This window comes from Artibeus jamaicensis, unplaced genomic scaffold, assembly GCF_021234435.1.
Source record: "Artibeus jamaicensis isolate MK-2021 breed Jamaican fruit bat unplaced genomic scaffold, CSHL_Jam_final scaffold_474, whole genome shotgun sequence".
In the NCBI taxonomy this organism is placed as follows: domain Eukaryota; kingdom Metazoa; phylum Chordata; class Mammalia; order Chiroptera; family Phyllostomidae; genus Artibeus; species Artibeus jamaicensis.
Window position 1 is genome coordinate 15,218,270 of NW_026522046.1, and position 23,174 is coordinate 15,241,443.

The 23,174-nt window shown below is 37.7% G+C and overlaps 1 pseudogene; it reads left to right on the forward strand.

Annotated features, from left to right (window-relative positions):
- The first annotated feature begins 868 nt into the window (after nucleotides 1-868).
- LOC119043464 (probable dimethyladenosine transferase) lies at nucleotides 869-11,640 on the forward strand (annotated as a pseudogene).
- The last annotated feature ends 11,534 nt before the right edge of the window (nucleotides 11,641-23,174 follow it).

Genomic DNA, 23,174 nt, shown 5'->3' on the forward strand with positions numbered 1-23,174 from the left:
AACTTCTTGGGTCATATTAATTATGTATGAATGGATGAACTGATTTAACTAATTAATTAACTTATATTTTAAAAGTATTTTATATTGTTTACAATAAACTATTCAATAGATGAAAAATGAAGGATTGAAAACAATAGAGTTTTCCTTACCTTTGACATCCAGTCAAGACGGAGGTGTAAGTAAACATGCCTCACCTCCTTGCACAAGTACAGAAAAAATTACAATTAGACTACAAAACAAATATCACCCAGGATCATCAGAAAATTGAACTGTATGGAAGTCCAACAACCAAGGATTTAAAGAATCTACATTTATCTAGACAGATAGGAGGGGAGGAGATGCCAAGGAGCATGGAGAGACATGGAGAGGTGGTGAGGCATGCAGTGGCACAGAGACACAGAAGGAGCAGTTCCACATCCACATGTGTTGGATAAATGTTGGAAAGGATACTTCAGGAGTGAGAGATTGCAGCCCCAGACAAGACCACCCAGCCAAGGGTTCCAGCTCCAGGAAGACAAGTCCACATAACTTCCGTAAAAACCAGTGGAGGTTGGAGTGGTGGAAGAAACCGGGGGATTCTCAAGATATTACTTTTAAAGGGTCCACAACAAATTAAGGACTTGCACAGGCTTACTCCTTCTGAGACTCAGCACCTCGGCATCAACTAGAAGGGCACCAGTGGTGCATGGGGAGAAATTGAAGTGACTGTCATCAGGGTGAATACCAAGAGAGGGCTTCCTCCTGGGCAAGATTCCAAAGGCTAGGCAGCAGTATTTTCCCCTCACCAAGTCCTCCCACACACAAAGCCACAGAATGGCGACAAAGGTTTCTCTGCCTGGTGATTACCTCAGGCTCCACCCCATGCAACATGCCGGTGCACTTTCCTCCAATAGGCCATGCTGGTAAGACAAGGAATCAAACCAGCTCTACCTAACACATAGAAACAAACATAAGAAGGCTACCAAAATGAAGAGACAAAGAAATATGACCTAAATGAAAAAAACAAAATTCCAAAACAGAAGTAAACAGAATGGAGATAAGCAACCTATCAGATGCAGAGTTCAAAATACTGGTTATAAGGATACTCAAGGAACTCATTGGATACTTCAAAAGCATAAAAAAGATGCAGGCAGAAATGAAGATTACATTAAGTGAAATAAATAAAAGTCTACAGAGAACCAACCAAGATGAAGCCAAGAATAAAGTAAATGATTTAGAACTTAAGGAAGAAAAAAACATTCAATCAGAACAGCAAGAAAAAAAGAATTGAAAAAAATAAGGATAGGCTAAGGAGCCCCCGGTACATCTTTAAACATACCTGTTGAGGTCCAAAACAGATGTTGAAAAGGGACAATCCCGAACGAGCCCCGGATAAAGTTAGGCTGACCAGGAACTAAAGTTAGGCTGACCAGGAACAGGGAAATTTTTACTTCCTAAAAGGACTAACCGCCAACTACACAAAGAGCCTTTTGAATTTCCCTAATAAGCCAATGACAATCAGCTGTTTAGAGCTAGTCAATAGCTAACAGCCACATCTGCTTCTGTTCAAAGCTTGCTTGCATACCCCTATATAAGGACATAGCTGTAAGCACCGGGGCGCGGCTCTCATCTGCAGCTCTCTTGAGCATAGTGTCCTCGGACACTCAGAGAGCTCGCCCCTGCACAGGTAAAACTTGGCCAATAAAGTAACATCTTGAAAATTCTGAAAGTCTCCAAACCTCTGTTTCTCATGACAGCGGATGCAACATTACCAACATGTGAATCACAAGGGTGCCAGGAGAAGAGGAAGAGCAAGAAATTGAAAACTTAATTGAAAAAATAATGAAAGAAAACTTTCCTAATTTGGTGAGGAAATAGACATACAAGTCCAGGAAGTACAGGGAGTCCCAAACAAGATAGACCCAAAGAGGACCACACCAAGACACATTATAATTAAAATGCCAAAGGTTAACAATAAAGAAATAATTGTCAAAGTGTCAAGAGAAATGCAGATAGTTACCTACAAAGGAGTTCCCATAAGACTGTCAGTTGATTTCTCAAAAGAATTTTTGCAGGCTAGAAGGAACTGGCAAGAAGTATTCAGTGATGAAAAGCAAAAAACTACAAGCCCAAATTACTTTATCCAGCAAAGCTGTCATTCAGAATTAAAGGGAAGATAAAGTGCTTCTCAGACAAGATAAACTAAAGAAGTTCATCATCAGCAAGCCACTAATATATTAAATATATTAAGTATAATATATTTAATATATTAAAGGAAATTATATAAGAAAAAGAGGATCAAAAGTGTAAAATTAAAATGCAATAAATTCACAACTATCAACCATTGAATCTAAAAAACTAAGCAAACAAGCAGAACAGAAACAGTGTAATAGATATGGAGACCATTTGGAGGCTTATCATTTGGGAAGAGGAAGGTGGAGAATGGAGGAAAAAGTGCAGGGATTAAGAAATACAAATTGGTAGATACAAAATAGACAGGGGGATGTTAAGAACATATAGGAAATAGAGTAATCAAATAACTTATATGCATGACCCACAAACATGAGCTAAGAGGTGAATTGTTAGAGGGAATTGGAGTATCAGGAGGAGGGGGTAAAAGGGGAAAATTGGGACAACTATAATAGCATAATCAATAAAATATATTCTAAAATAGGATGGAGTAAAATAAAATACAAATAATAGCTTAGAATTTGAGGTAGGCTAAATAATGTCCTGGCAAAGATGCCAACATTCTAATCCCCAAATCTGTGAATATGTTACCTTATATGGCAGGACAGATTTTGCAGATGTGACTACACTAGACTTTAAGATGAGGAATTTATTCTGGGTGTTTCCTGTGTCTTCAATATAATCACAGAGCTTTTATTTTTATTTTTTTATATTTTTCTTTCTCTTTTTTAATTGTTCATGCTTTTACAGTTGTCCCATTTTTTCCTCTTTTGCTGCCCTCCTCCAAGCTCGTGCTTTCCCAGTCAATCCTCTCATCATTGTTCATACCCATGGGTGATGCACAGATATTCTTTATGTAGTCCCTTCACTCTCTTTCAACCAGTTCCAACCTTCCTCCTCCCTCTTCCAACTATCAATCTGTTCCTTGTCTCTGTGCCTCTGATTCCATTTTGCTCATTAGTTTATTTTCTTCCTTAGACTCCAGTTATAAGTGAGATCATACGGTTTTGTCTTCCAATGCCTGGCTTATTTCACTTGCATAATAGTTTCCAGTTCCATCCATGCTGTCACAAAAGGTCACAGGGCTCTTTTAGAGGAAGGCAGGAGGCTCAAACTGCAAGTAGGCAATGTGATCAAATCAGAGGGTGGAATAATGCAACCATGAGTCAAAGAATGCCAGTAGTTTTCTGATGTTGGAAGAAACTAATAAGGGATTCTTTGCTAGAATCTCTAGGGGAACAAGCTCTGCTGACACTTGATTTTAGTCTAGTGAGACGAATTTTGGACTTCAACCTCCAGAACTATAAGGTAATAAATTTGAGTTGTTGCCACTAAGTTTGTGGTAATTTATTAAAGTATCAATAGAAAACCAATGTAGGGTTTTTAATGCATTCTATAAGGGCCTATGCAGTATCTAGATAAGAAACAGCAAAGGCTGTATGGTAAAGTCGAAGGTGGAATGATTTCTTTGTTGCTTTCTTAAAATATGTAATGAAATTATTGCTCATCATCACGCTATAAGGTTTTCATGGTATCCATCTTTTAGAATTGTTTCATATTTCTACGTAAAGTCCCATGTATTGACACACCAGTCTGAAATTCTCCATAGCCCTGTGCAACATAAATTAATTTTTTCAATAACACCTCTGATGTAATTACATCTTATTGGATTTATAAAATAAAGCCCTTTAATTGTGAAAGCAGAGATGTTATTTGAAATGTTAGTCTCTGTGATCAAGATATTTTTTACACCAAGGGAAAGCTACCAATTCCCAGAGAGTTTTCACACCTGAAAATGAAATCAATTTGTTTTACAAATCTGTGTTATGCAAATTACAAAATCAATCACTAAGTAGAGACATCTTAACAAAAGATTTTCCAAAAGGATTAAAGATTCCCTACAGAGGTCAATTACTCAAATGTCCTTCAATACAAATGCATACACTTAATGGTCTATGGTGAGACTAATTATTCAATGAATGCCACACTATAGCTTGTAGCTTGGAATATTTCACTGACATGGGAGAATGCTATAAAAAATCCTACAAAATTTTTTATTTTACACTGTAAGCTACCATATTCCTGATTCTTTAAAGTCTGAACAATTTTTATTCTATCCTGGACATTTTGAGTATTTAGTTTAAATCTTGTTAAATATGGGCAATATTTATATTTCTGTTTTGGTAAGCAATCAGCAGATTACGTTCATGCCCTTCTGTGGGCTGCTTTTTCAATATCAGTTTAGTTTGAAGCCATTCTAGTGCTAGTTGGATTTACCCTGCATGCATACCACCCAGAACACGGTCTGGACCTGGGCAATATTCTGTCCAGCAGATCATTTCTTAAAGTTTCTAGTATATATTAGGATCAGGTTAACCTATTTAGACTCCAGAAATAAGCCTAGGAGACCATAAACAAATTTATGAAGTTACTTTCTCAAGCATCTCCCCCTCTGTGATCTCTGTTGTACCTCCCAGAAGCTCCTCTTTTCTATGCTCTGTCCTGGAAGATGGATATTTAGTTATCCTGGTTTACATCACACTTCCATCCCTGTGCCCTTCTCTGGGGCCCAGCAGCAAGAGACACAGGGAGAGAAAAAAAGCAACAGAGTTTTGCCCTACTGTTAGGAGCCATAGAAAAGTTCCCTCTCTCTGAAGTTTTGATTTCCCCAGGGTCTATTCTCACAAGTTAATTTAATGTTATTTTTTTCTTTTCATCTAAATTTGAGTTTTCTATAATAAACATACAGCATTTTCACAGTAATACATAAAGGAATTATTACTAAGAAGATAAATCTCCCACAATCAGATTAGAAAAACAAGTTAAATACAATAAAAGTCTTAATTTCAAAAGTACAACCTTAAGCAGAGAGGCCATATGTGTGAGAACAAGAGAACAGAACAATTTGTTGGAATTGTAAAGATCTACTAAGGTTTTGTAGTGAAGGATACACTTGGGCTATGGGAAAGGATATTTTAGACTGGAGAAATTGATATGGGAAACTTTGAAAAACCTCTGTTTATTTGCCCAGGCCTCAGGCACCCTAGGGAGAATGATGGGGCCGTCTGGGAGGGCGGGTGGCTGGATAGTCAGTAGGACCGGAACTAGCACCCCCGCTGATAGAACAATTATCACATTCTGCTTCTGTATCCCACGTTTGTCACATAGACAGGAAGACCCCTAAGGTATATAACCCCCCAAGAATCCTTTGTTCAGGGCTCAGAATTTGGATACTGACTCCTCTGGGCCCGTGCACGTTAAGAAATAAACCTCATACTCCAGAATCCCTCAGTGTCTGGTCACTTCATTTTCCTGCAACAAAATCTTGAGCCAAAATAAAAAGAGATAGGAAGAACTGGGACTATAAAAATAATAATAATAAATTTCCAAGAAATCAGTATGTTTTTAGAATTTTAACATTTTCGTAATTAGAAAATCAATTTCCCTTTATAGATGCTAGAAATGACTTTTTACTATTTACTTGAATAGCAAATGGATCATACTTAGAATATCAAGTTTTGAACATATACACAGTATTTATTAGCCTTTATAGTTTGCTGATGTCATATATTAGAAAAACCTAAAACTATTAAAACAAGATGGATGGCCTTAGATCAAATTGGGGTATAATATTTTGTTCTTGGCTCCCCCAACCTCCTTTTCTTCCAACTATTGTTCTCCCCTTTTCGTCCAAAGTCTATCCTGGGTCTCATTTCTTCTCTCACCTTATAGTCAACTAATTGCTAAGGAAACATCAATATTAGGGTTGTTTGGTGACATGGGCTGTGAGAGAATTCACAAAGAGAAGCAAGTGTAGAGAATAAAGTGTTGACTCACTCTCCAAAGAAGGAGAGGAGCATGATGTGTAGAGATATACCAGCATTAAGGTATTGGAGATTTGAGCGTTTATTGCATTTATTATAATCGGATTTTAAAAGAGTGGAGGGTTGCTGCTGTGTGAGCCCTGGGCTGTTGTGGCCTGGTAACAAGAGGCGGCAGTTTGTTCCAGTGTTATCTTCCACCAGTGGCTGTAGGAATCAGTTAGTTCTGTTCTTGTGTTACAGAAAACAACTCAGCTGCTTTTGGGTGTACAAAGTGGAAGTTTATTTTCACGGGCGCAGACCCAGAGGAGTCAGTCTCCAAATTCTGGGCACCAATCAGTGGGGAACAATTGTCTATATAGGGTGAGGGGCGGTCTGACACTCTGACCATTACTTCTGGAGTGAAAGCAAGAAAGCAGAACTGCTGATAAGAGTTAATACAAATTTCTTTGTTCTTACTCCTCAGTTACTTAGTTACTTGCTCTACCTAATCTTGTTGATTCACTGGCTAGCTCCCCTCCTGGGCAGGCTACTACACTTGCTTCCAGTAATTTCCAGCCCTGGGGACAAACTCAGAAGAATAAAATGGCAGTCTTAACAAAGTCACAAGCCTGCTCAGCTAGTGATGCCACAGTAGCAAATGAGGCTGACTTTATGCTTTCAATCAGCATATGACATTTTAAGATGTTAGTTCTCCTAAGAATATTTGTATTTTTTGGTAAGTTTCTTTTATAGGTTAAATCTTTAAGGTCCAAAGGGATAAATCTCTAATGATGAAAATGACAGGTCAAGGGGTGAAGCATTTAGGGACCTAGTTTAGTCTGTAACTCTCCATGCTTAGCGTTTCATTCTTCTCACATGAGAATGAGGTAAAGGAGACAAGTACAGAAAAATGCAAAGTACATACTAATTACATAAGGTGTTTCTTGATATCCTTACAAAAAGTTACTACTCTAGCAACACTCCTTTAACTAAAGGGAGAAACAATTTATATATAATTTTTATTACTGCAATAACTATTACTGTAACTGTTTGAATTGTAAACTGGGTGCAAACAGTTCTGAAAGAGTAAATTATAAAAGAATGAATCTACATATTTACGTCTAAATTTATCATAATAAGATTAATATCATCAACTAATTCTGTTTAATGTGAACATATTATATAATTTTCCTTTATAGTGATTAGAAGATTAAATTTAATTAAGGCCCTTTTATTGAATAAATTACAGTACCTTATAAAACTAGAACTAAAATTAGAAATATACATGTGCTAGAATGTATTACATTTTTAAAAATCTCATGTTTATACCACTTTCAGTTGTGTAATGAATGTGTGTATATATTCATATATTATATGAATATATATTATATGAAAGGATATATTCATTATATATCTTTTATATATTTTCTATAAAATTATTATTAAAATTAAGATTTTATCATGATTTTAGCTTATGAAGCTCATAAAAACACAAATTTACAAAGAAAAACCTTGGAAAAATTCAATCTTAGTGCAAATGTTGTTTTTACTCTACGAAAACAAGGACATGAACCTATTCACAAAACATAATTTGACCTGCTTATCTGTGAGGATATGAACCAACCTCTCCAACATTTAGTCATTTGCATAAATAATCCTTACTCCTGTGTAATTAAACTTCATTTTGCTAATTTTACCCCATCTCCATGTCCTAACCCCACAGAACTTCTTTCGCTGTGTGGTTTTGGAGTGGTGTCTTTAGCTGAGACCATCAACCTGGGGACTCTGCCCTTTCTTTTGATCATATCCTGGAAAGAAGAGGGCATTCAATGCTTGATTGAGATTTAACTTCACTTCTGATTCCGATTGCTTTCTATCAGCACACGCGATCAAAGGAAAAAGAATTTGTCCCTCTGTCCACCTCTGTAATGAGGACCAAAGGCCTTAATCAGTCTATAGGATTTTACCCACTGGGCCAGGAGCACTGACTCACCTGAGCCACTAGGCAGGGGCACACTATAGTACCCCATCAGACTGGGGTTCCTCAAGTATCCATTCAATAATTGTTTAGAAATAAGACAGCACGATGACAGAAAAGAATGGAGAAATAAAGGGTGTCTTTTGAGTGTTTAGCTTCTCCTCTCTCTTTCTGAAAAAAATTGAGCTTTGGTGAAAAATTCTTATACCTTTATTCAGCAAAATAAAGGCTTTTTGGTTAACCAGACCCATCTTCCTCAGAGGCAGTTTGTTGATTACTTATTGTCATTCAAGCACATTGTTTGGGATCTCAGCTTCAGCTGCAAGTGGATAATCAAAACACTATTGTGTGTTTGTATTCTTACTGTATCAGACCAGTCCCACTAGACAGAATTTTGTCAATTTTATAAGACTTCCATCAGAGATATTTCCACACTCGGAACACCTACAGAAGTTGTCCAATAATACTTCTGATGGTGTCCGTTCCTATCATTGCCTTCTCTGTTAACGTTCCTGTACCTTGTAGCTTGGGGGAATACAACCCAAAAATATTGCAGTCCACATGCTCCATATGAAGCATAAATAATGTTTTAAAAAATCCACAGGCCCAAAATGTCATCACTTGTGCTAAAACCCAGGAAACCAAACTAAGATTTAATACCTGACCTAATTGCTGTTTCAATCTCTCCCCAAAACACAAGCTTAATCAACCAGTTTGGGATTTTCTTGTCAACACCAATGAAGTAATCTGTCATGTGGGTCCCCACAGAAAGAAGAGACAATTTGCATGATAAAAATTCTTGCAGTTTCCTCCAAAATATATATTCCTACAAAAATAGATATTCCAATCTAAAAATAATCTTTTCTTTACTTTTGTTAACAGCTCCTTTGCCCCATCTTTCTTCCTGTAAAAACCTTTCATTTTGTACAATCTCTCGAGCGCCCTTCTAGTTGCTAGATGGGATACTGCCCATTCATAAATGGCTTAATAAAGCCTATTAGATCTTCAAACTTATTTAGCTGAAGTTTGTTTTTTAACAATATTAATTTACAAAATATTGACTTAATCTATTAAATATAACTTAGCATCTCTCATCCAGGTCTGTGGCTTAAGAGATATACACACGAAGTAAAACCTGGGGATTGTCTTCAATATATAATTTATCGTGTGTACTCTTCCCAAAACAAATTATACCGCAGACATTATTTTAAAGTGATGGTGCAAATGCTTTAAATCCACATGTTTTGAAATATATTATTTTGAACTTTTGGATTTCAGAAGAACAATGAGTTTTCTCCATAGCTATGCATCGGAGAGAAAAGAGATTAGGGGCAATGAAATGGCCTACCTAGATGAGATAAGGGTATATAACCAACATTTTAATTAGTGCCTCTCCAATGTATTTACATAAGTGGAAAAAAACAAAATAAAGCAACATTTGAAATATCACAAAGGCTCTTGGCTTATTAGTTTTTTAGAAGCTTGTTTTTTAGATACCATGGTGTTCTGTTTGGAATACAGCCCCCAAACATCACATTCCATTATGATTAATTAGGCTACATGCGACTATTCTACTGGTGGGCTTATTTTGAGATGAAAGTTTTGGAAGAATTGCATCAAATGCTAGAGAATGCACACACATTTGGTATAAAAGAATTGTAATTAAACTTCAGTCATCCTCTCCTACAGAGAGCACTGAATTAGAGTCAAAATTGGTTGCTATTATGTTTAAGTCTATGAGATGCACTGGGGGAAGATCATTAAGACACTGGAGCAAAGTGAAATCTGTGTGCAAATGTTCTATTTATTATAAAGTGTGGGTGAACTCAAAGCTGTCTCAAGGGTGGATGCTGAGCCTGGAAGGATGCAAACGCAGTCTGCAGTGATGCTTGCCAACATAGCCCTGCCACAAGGGTAGGGCCTCAATTATGTAGGCAAGAAACCCCTCCATGGAGTACACAGCTTTCTCTGTAGAATGGCCTAGAGAGAATCAAGAAAATAAAGAGTCTCTTCGGCTTTGAATTTAAACCGCTCTACTTTTCCTCCTTCTTCTCATTTAAAGATTTAGTTTAGGTTATCGAAGTTGTCCATATCTCTACTGTTAAAGAGCAAACCACAGGCCCCAAAGACATTACTGGTGCTAAAGCCGAGGACATTAACTATAAGTTTAATACTGGACCTAATTGCTTTTTCAACCTCTCCCAGAAGCATGAACTTATCCCCAAGTCTAGAATTTTCTGGTCAATATCAATGAGGCAATCTGCAATATGGGCCCTCTCCATCCTTCTCCTGCCACAAGCAAGAGGCGATCTTTATGATAAAAACCCCTGCAGTTCCTTTCCCCCCCAAGGAAGATGTCCTTGTCTAAATACAATCTTTTTTCCTGTTAGTAGGTCCCTTGTCCCAGCCTTCTTCTTATAAAACCTTCCATTTTGCACCATCCCTGAGACTGCCCTTCTAGTTGCTAGGTAGGATGTTTCTCCATTCACGAATCACTTAATAAAGTCAATTAGATCCTCACATTTACTCAGTTGAATTTGGTTTGTTAGCACTTACAAAAAGCTCCTTCCTTCTTACTCTCTCTGAAGCAGTTTCTTGGGGGAAGAGGAAGAAAGCTCCCCATCTGGTGCTAAACTGGAAGAATAAGCCAATCTTCCTATCATTATGATTCACTCTTATAAGCACCATCAGCAGAGCAGAGGAATGAGTTTGACACTTCGCTCTTTCAAACATAATTTTGTATTTTCCGGGCTTGTGGGCCAGCTGCCTGCAGAGATGCCGAAGATCAAGTCAGCTGGGAGCAGCCACCACAGGGCAAGGGCAGCGCTGTGGGCTGAAGACAGCTAGAGGACTGGGCAGCACATTCTGAAAAATCCTCTCATTGTTAACAGCATTATCGATAAGGCTACCTGAAGACCAGCTGATGTGGTGCTGGGAGTAGGAGCTGGAACCGGCAATGACTGTTAAGTAAGTTACTAGAAAAGGCAAAAAAATGTAATTGCCTGTGAACTTGACCCAAGGTTAGTAACTGAAGTCCACAAAAGAGTTCAGGGCGCACTGCTGGCCAGCAAACTTCAAGTAATGGTACAGGGTATGCTGAAAACAGATTTGCCATTCTTTGAGATGGGTGTGGCAAATATGCTTTGTAGGGTCTCTTCTTTTGTCCTCAAGCTGTTGTTGCGCTGACCTTTTTTTTCAGATGTGCTGTTTCAAAGAGAATTTGCTCTCCAAGTGGTTGCAAAACCTGGAGGTAAGTTATACTGCAGACTCTCAATTAATACACAGCTGTTAGCACACGGGGACCACCTAATGGAAGTTGGGAAGAGTAACTTCAGACCACCACCAAAGGTGGAATTCAGTGCTGTAAGAATAGAGTCTAAGAATCTGCCACCACCTACCAATTTTCAGGAATGGGGCCTAATAAGGATCATCTTTGTTAGGAAAAACAAGACACTGTCTAGTGCACTTTAGTCAAGTACAATACAGCACCTACCAGAAAAAAAACAAAACTATGGAATTCACTGTTCAGTCCATAATAGTATAATGCTAGCAAATTTCAGCATAGCAGATAAAATACAGCACATCCTAACCAGCACATGTTTTAATGACAAGAGAGCCCTTTCCATGGACACAGATGACTTCGTCAGATTGTTATATGAATTCAATGTAGATGGTACTCATTTTTCTTAGGTCTGGAAAACAGAATTTTTCAAACTCAAAAGTAACTGGAATTTTGTATTTTTAATGATTTGAGAAGATGAAATATACTTTTCCTCCACTGGGACATTGGGACTACTTTTGCTTTAATACTTCTGTTGTTACCAGTTATTATTCTAAATTTCTAAGATAGTTAAGTCAATTTAAATATCCAAGTTTTTTGGTTTGGGTTTGTTTTTAATATCTAACATAGGGCAGGGGCCAATTTATACATGATAATCTTCAAATTCAAGAGCCTCAGACAAGCACAACTATATCCTTAAACTTACCATTTCTAACAGGTTGTTGTATGAAGATGTTACTTTTCTATATTCTACGTTATATATTGCTGGAAGGACCTGTTCAGACTTTCAGCTTTTTAGGCCTTTGCCCTTCAGGCTTATGTTGAAATATGCTTCTCAGAGACACATATTCCCCACGCCATTTCTTCTTGTGATTCATGTGTACAGCAAAATGATTTTCTTAAAATGTTTCCATTTTGTTCTCTCTTTCTCTGTTTATCCTATACAACTTCTATCAGTTGCCTACCCCTGTAGCTAGCATATAGTTTTGTAACTAAGCAGACCGGAGCCCATTCAAGTGGTACCTTGGTATCACTGACTCAACAATCAGTATTGAAGAAACAAGTTTTTATTTACAGTGTTCCAACCTTGGGGGGGACTCAGAGCACTTACTTATGCTCGGAGCCCTCTTTTCCCATGAGACCCAGTACTTCCCTTGTTTCCCAAAAGCCTGCAAGCCAAAACCAAGTCCAATAGTTCCCCATTTCCTTATTTTAATTTAAGCCAGCTATGCAAACAGTTCTCCATTCTCTCTGGAAGGTACCAAAGTCACCATCCTCATGTGACAGCTCTCTCCTCCAGGATCTGGCTTACACCATGTACCCCAGAATCTGGGGTACATGGTTATCAGCCTACATGTTATAGCCCAAAAAAGCATGTGCTGTGTTACACTGGATCATGGTGAAGTCTCGGAAAGGCACAAGTCCCAAGTGTCCAAATAGATTCCAGGTTTTCACAGCAGCAGGTCAGCATCTTGCAAGGTAGTCCTTGGTGGCTTTGGAGTTGGTGAGACCAGGCACTATGGAAGCAGCATGTCTGCTTTCCTAGTAGACCATGGCGGACCTACTCCTACAGCAGCCTGCTGGAATCTGCCTTCACTACCAGCTGCATCACGCCTGTTTCCGTTCACTCTATGGCCACATGGCTCTCCCTCCTCACTCTTCCTCGAATGATTGCCTGTCCTTAGTTTAAATCCTGCCCCAGAGCCCTCTGTGTGACCTCATCTCTAACTCCTTCTGCTATGGGCTACAGTTGCCAGTTTTCTGTATAGTTTACATTCTCTCAGCTGCCTTCCCCAGTCGGGGCAAGAGTGACTCAGTGGTCCAGGGGCACCACCCTCCCAGCTACATGCCAAGTCAGGATACATCCTTCAAGTCAGGCCCCCTTTGCCCTGTGGTGGTAGCACAGCTATTAACAGCTATTATCTACCTACCAGCTTGTCACAGAGATGCAAAGTATCTTAATTCTATCATCTGTTCACCATCCTCCAAACCACAGGCTATGGGAGCTTTCTCCTACATTCCTAGGAGAGAGTTTCTCTTATTTTCTTGGGGAGTCATAGGTTTAACAAAATTTCCAATGGTTTTGTAAATCAAAACTTGATTTAAAATGTAAAAATCTCTAACATTCAACTTCAAAACACACAAAACAAAACAAAAAACCCATAAACAGTCATTCTCCCACAAGTACAGCCTCACTGTATTCCTATAACTCCTGAATAATTACTTTAAGCTCTTTTTAAAATGTAAGGCTGAAAATTTCAATAGATGTCATAACCAAGTCTTAATTAGCTACTATGTTCTTTAAGTTCTTTTTAAAAATATTTTATATATTTATTTTTAGAGAGAGGGGAAGGAAAGGAGAAAGAGTGGGAGAGAAACATCAATGCGTGGTTGCCTCTCATGTGTCCCCTACTAGGGACCTGGCCTGCAACCCAGGCATGTGCCCTGCCTGGGAATTGAACCAGCGGCCCCTTGCTTCACAGGCCTGTGCTCAATACACTGAGCTACACTGTTACCGAACAAGAGGTCCGAGGGAGGGGCAATACAATATTCGGCCCACCTAGGGATGCCCAAAACTGCTATACAACAGGGGCCCCTCCCAAAAACAAAATACTAATATCTACTGGGCTCTTCTGTCCACTGCCAATTGAAAAGACATCTCTCAATGCCAGAGATTTGTGAAAAGGAAACAAAATGTTTATTTAATGCTATTCAGGTCTAATGCCTCCACTAAAATACCAAAGTCCTTTAGGTTGTACACCTACACCCACACAACTCCCGCTTCTCCCACTGTCCCAACTCCGGGTACCGTAAATCAGGAAAAGAGCACACATCTGTGTTGCAGGCCGCTGGCACCATCAGCTGTGTCACTGTGCAGGATCTCGAGTTAATCCAAAGTACTGTGGTACCCTCTCACGGTCCACTGGCAAGAGTCCTTTGTACCCAGTTCCAGTCAAAGTCTCTCTTGCTTTTCAGGCCCCGAGGCCAAAGGGGGCACCCCAGAGCCACGTGGGCCTTTTCTACCAAAGCCTCAGGTGTTCGCACTCCACCAAAAGCATGTGGCTTTCTTCTTCACCTTGCTGCAGGGATCTCCATTCTGGCAAAGCTGCGTGGTTCTTCCCTTTCACCTGGGAAAGAGGGGGTCCGCACCCTGCCAAAACCACGTGGCTCCCTCTTTCACCTCACCGAGAGGGGGTCCTCACTCTGCTGAAACCGCGTGGCTCTCTCCCTCAATGGCTGCTGTTTCTGGCTTTTAAATCCTCGCACCCATCTTCCTCTGTACCCCTATTTCCGACTCCTCCCAAGATCAGTTACACCTGCCAGTATTTCTGTATTAATACAAGTTTACTGGGCGGCCATCGTTAGTCTGGGCAATAATCATCCCATATCCTCCAGCCAATCTTCTCCAAGCCCCTACGCAGGCGCTGTAACTTGGGGGACCTGCCCCCCAGTTACATCTTGGTGGGAGTGACTTCATCCCCCTAGCTCCAAGCCTGGCCGCAGCCATTTAACATATCCAAGTGACCGCCAAAGGCTATAGATATGTTAAAAGACAATGCCATGGATTAGCTGCAAGGCCATGGCTGTACAAAACTGTCCCTTCCCCCCCAACTCACACCTGTGGTGGGGGGGAAGGGGTGAGGACATCTTATATGTCTCTCCATTATTCCTATACACTTTGAATTCTGGACTCCATCCAAATCTTTTTTTTGGGGGGCCCCCCCTGGCTGCACCCTGTATCAACACCAGCCAGGGCACTACTATGTTTAAATCACTGTCACTATAGTACTAATTGTTAGTGTCCTTTAATAAAGAATTAGATATATATATTTTTAAAAAAACATTATTTTCCCTCTGTTTTTTGTGACTTCTATTCTTCTCCAAGGCTCACTATGTCTCTTTCAGCATGATGTATTCTGTATATAGTGATTATACCAGCCTAGTGGTACAATCAAGCAATCAGAAACTAGGCAAACAAATAAATAAGCAGACAAACTTAGGAAGTGATATATTCCCCCGACTCAATAATAAAACAAGAGTCTTTTTCATTATCCCTCTTACTCCACAAAACCAGTGTACCCTAGCTCTTTCGATCTAAGTTAAGTATTCCCTAGATTTTCTCACCTATGTTCCTGAAAAATCTTCTCAACTCCCTAGTCACTATTAACTTTTGCTCTTTTATTCAATAGATAATTTCTAATATATTGCATAAAAACAATGTGCAATATCACCATGAATAAATAGTGTTCTTTATCCTCAAAGACTATATAGTGTGGTACAGACAAATATACAGGTAACTAAAGTGCTATAAGAACTATGGAAGAGATTTCTAAGAAGCCATGAGGACACAGAAGAGGGCCCCAACCCAGACTGGCAGACGGCAAAGCAGAGGAAAGTGACATGTGATTGAGTACGAAGGACAAACAGGAGTTAGTTAGGCAGGCAAAAAAAGAGAAAATGGTATCAAAGAGAAGAAATGTATAACCTTTGATAATTAACTTAAATCTTAGAAACCCTATTTTCTTTATCAAAAAACATTGGATAATGTTCAGAGTACACTAATGTGTCTAAACCAGCATATGTGTGCATGTGCATAAGTGTATATAGTGTTTATTTTAATTAATACTATCTCTACCTCCTCGGCTAACCTCTTTATGTTGGTAAGAAGATCAGTTAGGACAGTGGTTAGAAATATACCAAGCAATCTACAAAATATAATTTAATATTTAAAATCTAACAGGATAACCTTTTTGCTTGAATCCCAAGGCGATTGAGAAGGATATTAAAGGTAAAAAGTAGAAAAACAAGGGAGAAGAAAATTAACTTTTGCTGAATTTCTACTAAGCATGGCATGAATCTAGGTATTTAGGTATATATTCCTATTTAGCAGTTCCAAAAAATAGTAAGTTGGAGTATGCTATCATCATTTTACAGATGACAAAACTAAAAAAACTAAAAGCTGGTTCTTTCTCTGTTCGAATTCTAACTCTCTAGCTCTATGTGGCAGAGACCAGAAACCACATGAGTACTTTGTCCCCTATCCATAATCATACCTGAACTTGTTTGACTTCCTCCAACAACCACACCTGAGCTTGTTCTGGTTCCAAAACCATGAATGGAACCAGGGACAGGAGCAGTGAGTGGACTCTGTTAGAATCGGGGGAGGGGGGGTTTGCTGGGCCTCCTCTAGGCAGTGCTCTTCTTGCTCAAGAAAAAATGTATGCTTAAGGTTACATTCTCCTCCCCACTCCCAACCAAGAGAAGAAAAGAAGGAAAAAGCCAAATTATTAGACTCATAGAAAATTATGCAAGATATAATGTCTAAGATCACCTCTTACCACCAACACTGTACACTGAGAGATTACCATATATCTGGTGCTAGCGAATACCATTTAGAACAGTGGGCAGATTAGAGAGACTGGCATCTCTCTATTTGAGATCTGGCATCTGACCTCAAAGCATGAGTAAGATGTCAGGCTGAGAGAAACAATAATTGCCAAAGTACATAGGTGAGAATACTTATGTTGTGCCTGGGAAATACCAATAAGTTCAAATTGGTTGGAGAATAGGTATTGGAAAAGTGAATAGAAATATCATTCTATCTCTTTTTAAAAAATTTATTTTTAGACGGAGGGAGAATGGAAGGAGAGAGGGAGAGAAATATCAATGTGTGGTTACCTTTCCTGTGTCCCCTGCTGGGAACTGGCCTGCAACCCAGGCATGTGCCCTGACTGGGAATTGAACTGCGATCCTTTGGTTCACAGGCCTGCGCTCAACTCATTGAGCTACACCAGCCAGGGCTCATTCTATCTCTTAATATCTCTCAGTGCTGTCCTTTCTCTGCACCCCTACTGCTACCGCCTTTATGAAAAGTCAGAACTCTCGATCGAACTATCACATTAACTTTTCTTTCTTCTCCTTGCTTCCCATCTCACATCTACACTAAACTTTTTATAATATAAAGTTCTTCATTTCACTGGTCCACTTATAAATATTTCAATCTTTCTAAATCTTTTCAATTATTTTTTTAAAAATATCTGAATACCCAATAACCCGATATTCATAATATCCAGTATTTAATACAAAAAATAAACATGTGATCCAAAACCAGAAGAAAAAATAAATTAATAGATAGGAACAACAAATTATATGTCCAACATTACATGTTTGGCAAGTAATAGAACAGAGATTGAAGTTCAGGTCTCTGCTTCCAGAGGCCAGGCTCTTACCTACTGAGATTTAATCCACTTACCTTATTGCTTATCTACCCATGTCTATCATCTGTCTCTAAACCATCACTTTATTTCAATAGAAGGAGATCTTCTATTTGAATATCAAATACATTCAATATGGTTGGTGCTGCTAACATTGAATTTATTAAAAGGCATTCAAATGTTTTAGAAAAGATATTCGTTCATATGTTGGCTATTGAGATGGAAACTTAAGAACTATTATTAAACCAAATTTGGCTATTTATTAAGACATATCTGTGTATGAATGTATGTGTGTTTGTACTTAATCACAGAAATGTAGACCTGGGAGAAATGTTAAAAACAACCTAGTAAATCTCTCATGGGTTTAGGAAAATGAGTCTTCCAAGACTATTTGAATTTCAGAATTTTTGGCTCTTTGGCAAATGGCTTGCTATTAATAAACACCTGCCAGAATTTCTGAGTTACAGACATGATTTATTGATGTATTAATATAGGTAAGTCAGAACCATTCAAAATAGCAGGAAACATTTATAAAATCATAAATAATGCAATTTAATAAAGATGCTGACTGGATAGTAACGATAATTCTAAGGATTGACAAGCCACTGCCCATAAAATGGCATACTGGTTTCTTTAAGAGACTTAAGTTCTAAACATCTTCTTGGGAAAATTGTAACTGGACAGACTGATTCTGGAAAATGTTAGAATTATTTTGCAAAGAAAATGGGTCTATAATATACATGCAGACAACTGAAAATATAAATGTTACAAAATCCTAGAGCTGACCAACCCCTGTACTCTTGCATTTTTATTGTTATAATATACTTAAACTTTTCATTAAATACAATTTTCAAGTCTTATCTAAAACAAACAAACAAATAAAAACAGACCCAGAAATGACAAAAATGATACAATCATCAGGTGATGACTTTAAAATCAGTTATTAGAATTATGGTCATGGATTAAGAGGAAAGCAGACATAATTATGAGAGAAACAGACTATAAAAGAGAAACAAAAGAAACTAAGACTGAAAATAAAACATCTCAAATAAAAAATTTGCTGAACAGATGCAACAGCATATTAGAGAATGCAAAGGCAAGTATCAGTTATTTTGATGGTAGGGTAATAAAATTATTCAAACTCAAGTAGAAAGAGAAGGAAAAAAGTTTTAAAAAATTAGACAGCTTTAGTATCCTATGGAATCAAATCAAGTGATCTAACATACATCCCATAGAGTAAAGAGGACACAACGGAAAATATGTTTGAAGAAATAATATATTAGACCTTGGTGGTGTGGCTCAGTGGATTAGTGCTGGCCTGTGAACTGAAGGGTCTCTGGTTCAGTTTCCCATCAGGGCGCATACCTGGGTTTCAGGCCAGGTCCCTAGATAGGGGCGTGCAAGAGGCAATCTATCAATGTATCTGATATTTCTCTCCATCTTTCTCCCTCCCTTCCTCTCTCTGAAAATGAATTTTAAAAATATTTTTTAAAAAGAAATAATAAATTAAACATTTCCATATTTGATGATAAATGCTAAATAAATAAGAAGGATAAACAGAAAGAAAATTCTACCAAGACACAGCATAATCAATTGCTCACATTTTTTCCTCTTCTATTTCCTGTATATTTCTGGTGTTGTCACATACATTCATGTCGTGATACAATCACTAGCTCTATACCCCATTGTCACAACGATAAGTGGGTAGCAGTAGTCCTACCGAAAGCAATTTTTATACTAGGATGGCTAGAAATAACTTAGTATCCCAAATTTTAGCAAGCACATAGACAAATCTAACTTTACCCAAACCAAATGCATCCCAATTCAGTTCCCCCTTAACTGATTGTAAAACGCCAGTGGCTACTCCAGACACTGGTATAATATGATGGAGAAAAAGTCAGTATGCAAGGAAGCAATGGTCCCTACATGATTACAACTAAACTATCTCATTTTTCTAAATTTTTATGAAAAGAGGTGATCATTCAGTATAATACTAGGACTCTTCTAGAACCTTGACGGGCCCTAATAACTGAGAGGCCAGGATGCTTAAATTTCATTAGCCTCAAATTAAACTGTCTCATGTTGGGGAAGGGACAAGGCAGGAAAGAAAAGAACAACAGACCATAAATTAATCATCCGTTCCTGCTAACAGAGAAGTAACAACAGGACAAACATTGTTCTAGTTTAATTTCTAGTTTTATTCTAGAAATTACTTTATTACCCTGAATCAGCAAAATTAAGTTTTCTATTATCAGAAAAAGGGCTTGATGAAATGTTAAGTTATAATAAGATTTCAAGTTATATCCTTGCTTAAAAAGAGGTAAATATCATGAAAATTCCCTTGAAAAACTGAAGAAACATTCATTCCAATGAAACAGGAAGGATACATTAATAAATAAAAAAAGAGGAGAAGACTCCTTAACAGACAGTAAAACCAAGACTATCTAAAAGAAATAGAGAATCTTTGTATCAATCCTAAAAGTTCTTTGATTTTCTTTACCTTGTATTCCATCTAACTGTATTATTGAGGAAAATGTAGTAATGCATTAAGGGAAAGGACAACATTACTTACCCAGAGTTTAACTTTTTGTATTAAAAAAATGACGAGTTTAGTACTTACAAAAATGATACAGGCTGGCTGAAGCCAGAAATAAAAACAAAAACAATATTATTTTACTGTCATTACATCACATCATAAAGATCTCTAAAACTGTCCTCTTTTGTTATTATTCACAGATGGATTTTAAAAAGGATTTCATATAATTGATTTACTTTCTACTATCTGAAAAACCTATTAACATTTTAAGTATAAGTTGATCAAATGAAATAAGCTCAGAGTGACTTACTTTAATTGTGAAAGTCTTCAACTGGCCAATATTTAAAATTAATTGTCAAAATTTAAAAAAACACTTAAGAATGATTTCATGTACATAGCATATAATTTTAGCTTTCCCTGATAGACCTAAGAAAGACTTTTTCAAAATAAAGCAGAAAATAAAAAAGAAGGAAAGAAAACGAAGCAGGAAAAAGGTATTGCAGAGGCTTCTAGCTTCATAATTTTGAGCTTGTGTCATGAAGTACGTGTGGTTCTAAGTTTTCTTATTCATATTAAAATGAATAAGACAATGTCTTCCTCGCCTATCCCATAATTTATGCCATAGCCTATGCCATAGAGCTGAATTTACAAATGAAAACTACCTATAAAAGATTTTTGTTATCTTAGTTGTCATTATGTCACTAAGTAAATACGACTTGGATGGCATGCAAAACTGACCCATCTAGAGTTAATCGCTCTGTAAAGCAGACTTTTCATTATGAAAGCCAAGTGTGCAGGCTTCTCTAATATGCCATTGAGTGCTATTCTAAACACATTTTGTAGGTGGCTGTTGGAATGCATTTTGTCAGGCTCACAATGATTTCCAGAGTAATATATTCTCAGGTCAACTAGATAAATGAATTTAACCCATAATACATGGCAATTATAAAACAAATTATAGGCAGTACATATAGCAATTCTCTGGAAACTAGTTATTAATATTTTTCAGAAATGTCTAGAACACACCTTATGTTTATTGTAATAGAATAAGAAGTTTTCCTTTCAGCCTCATCCCTGGCGGCCTGGCAGTTGGAATAGAGTGTGTATCAGTTTCCAGCTGATGCGGTAGTTACGAGAGTGGGAGCTGAGGAAGAAAAATTGGAAGGGACAATTGCTAAGAACTGAGGCCCATTGGTGTTATGGTGTCTTGGAAACAGTTCAGTGGCCATTTTCCACACAGCTTTTTGGGTGTTTTCTGTCAGTCCCCAAAATGGATTAGACTGTAACATTTCTTAAAAGTAATGGTAATAATACCTTTGAATTATGAATTGGGTTTTTTTTTCCTCTCAAGTCTACTTAGAATAGCACAATTTTGCACATTTCCTACTGTTTGACTTTTCCTAAAATAACCTCAAAAGGACCTTCCAAGGTGTTTTATCTTCATTGAGTTTTGTCATCTTAAATCAATTTTTACTGCTACTTATAACCCAGAAACAAGCACAATTCTCTATTATGAACCTCTCTGGTTTTTCCTTTTCATGTGGACTCAGTTGTCTTATCATGGTGTTGCAGCTAGCTTGTTGTTAGAATCAGCTATGAGTAATGAAGCAAATATTTTGGATTAATGACAATTTAATTATTGATGTTTTTATAAGATTTTGAAAAATAAATCATAATGAATTTAAGCTCAGGCTTTATAGTAAAGGCCCTCTTTGTGCATTTTGATGTGCTTTTGTAAAGTGGGAAAAAGCGATGGGATTACATATATATAATATAAACTGGGAATTGAACAGTATTAACAATCCACCTTTATCAATGCAAACGTGTGTCTCATGCCTTGAATGACAATGTGTAAACATGCTGAGAAATACTTCTATAGGGAAAAATAAAACCTCTGTAGACAAAAAAGACTAAGTTTTTTTTTCTTGTAGAAGCACCAGGTCACTTGTTTTCTGAGGCACTTCATCAGATATTCTGAGGCAGAGTGTGAAGAAACACGCTGACTGACATGTATCCTGGGTTAGCACTGGGTTAGGGATGGAGGAGAAATGGAAAAGCGCCTCTCGTTCTTTCACAACTTCACCCTGAAATCCTGCCTCCTTCAAGTTTATCTTAGATCATGTCATTAGCAAGGAGAACTGGACCTACTACTCACTTCCCAATAATGGCCCGGACAGGTGAGTCTGTCAAGTAACTACAGAAAGAGAGAAAGAACTCAAAAAGTAGAAACATAAAGTTAAGGTATTTCTCTATATTTCCACTGATATGGGAGGTATATAAAATTTACAGCCCATCTTTTATCATGTCTCACATTCAGAGTTAAATTGAGGAGTTGATGGGAACATAGCACAACCAACTATTCCTGTAAAGAGCAAGATGATAAATATTTTAAGGTTTACAGGTCATATACCTTCTGTGGTAACTACTCAACTCTTCCATTATGGCGAGAAAGCAGCCCTTAATATGTAAATAAATGGGTGTGACTGTGTTTTAATACAACTTTATATATAAAACAGTCGGCAGTGGGCCTCATTTGGTCTGACAGTCATAATTTTTTTCACTTCTACTATAATGGATAAAGAATTGGAGTTAGTTTAGCTGTTAACTAATATATTCTGTAACCTGATTGAGTTTGCTTAACCCTCTTCAAGGCCTCTTTCTCCTCCAGTTCCTTGTGTATAAAAAGAGCACAAAACTAGCTTTGTAAAAATTCACATATAATCCTGGCTGGTGTGGCTCAGTGGATATAGCACTGGCCTGGGAACTGAAAGGTCACAAGGTTGATTGCCAGACAGGGCACATGCCTGTGTTGCGGCCAGGTCCACAGTTGGGAGTGTGCCAGAGGGAACCAACTGATGTTTCTCTTCTTTTTTTCTCTCCCTTCCCCTCTCTCTAAAATTGAGTAAATATTTTTTAAATGAATGTATGTATATATACATTTTTTAATACACGTGATAAATCTGTATTGTGTTTATCAGGGTAAATACGGTAATAGACAAACATCGAGCTCTAGGTGGTGTAACAAACTGAAGTTTCTTTCACACTCCCATGTTTTTCAAAGCTGATACTCTTGGTGAGTAGCTCTCTGGGTCAGCCTGCCTACAAACTGTAATTAAGGGACCCCCAGATTCCATAGACACACGAATGCAATCGAGTCAGCAGTCCCTAGGAAAGAGAATATTGCAGAGGCATA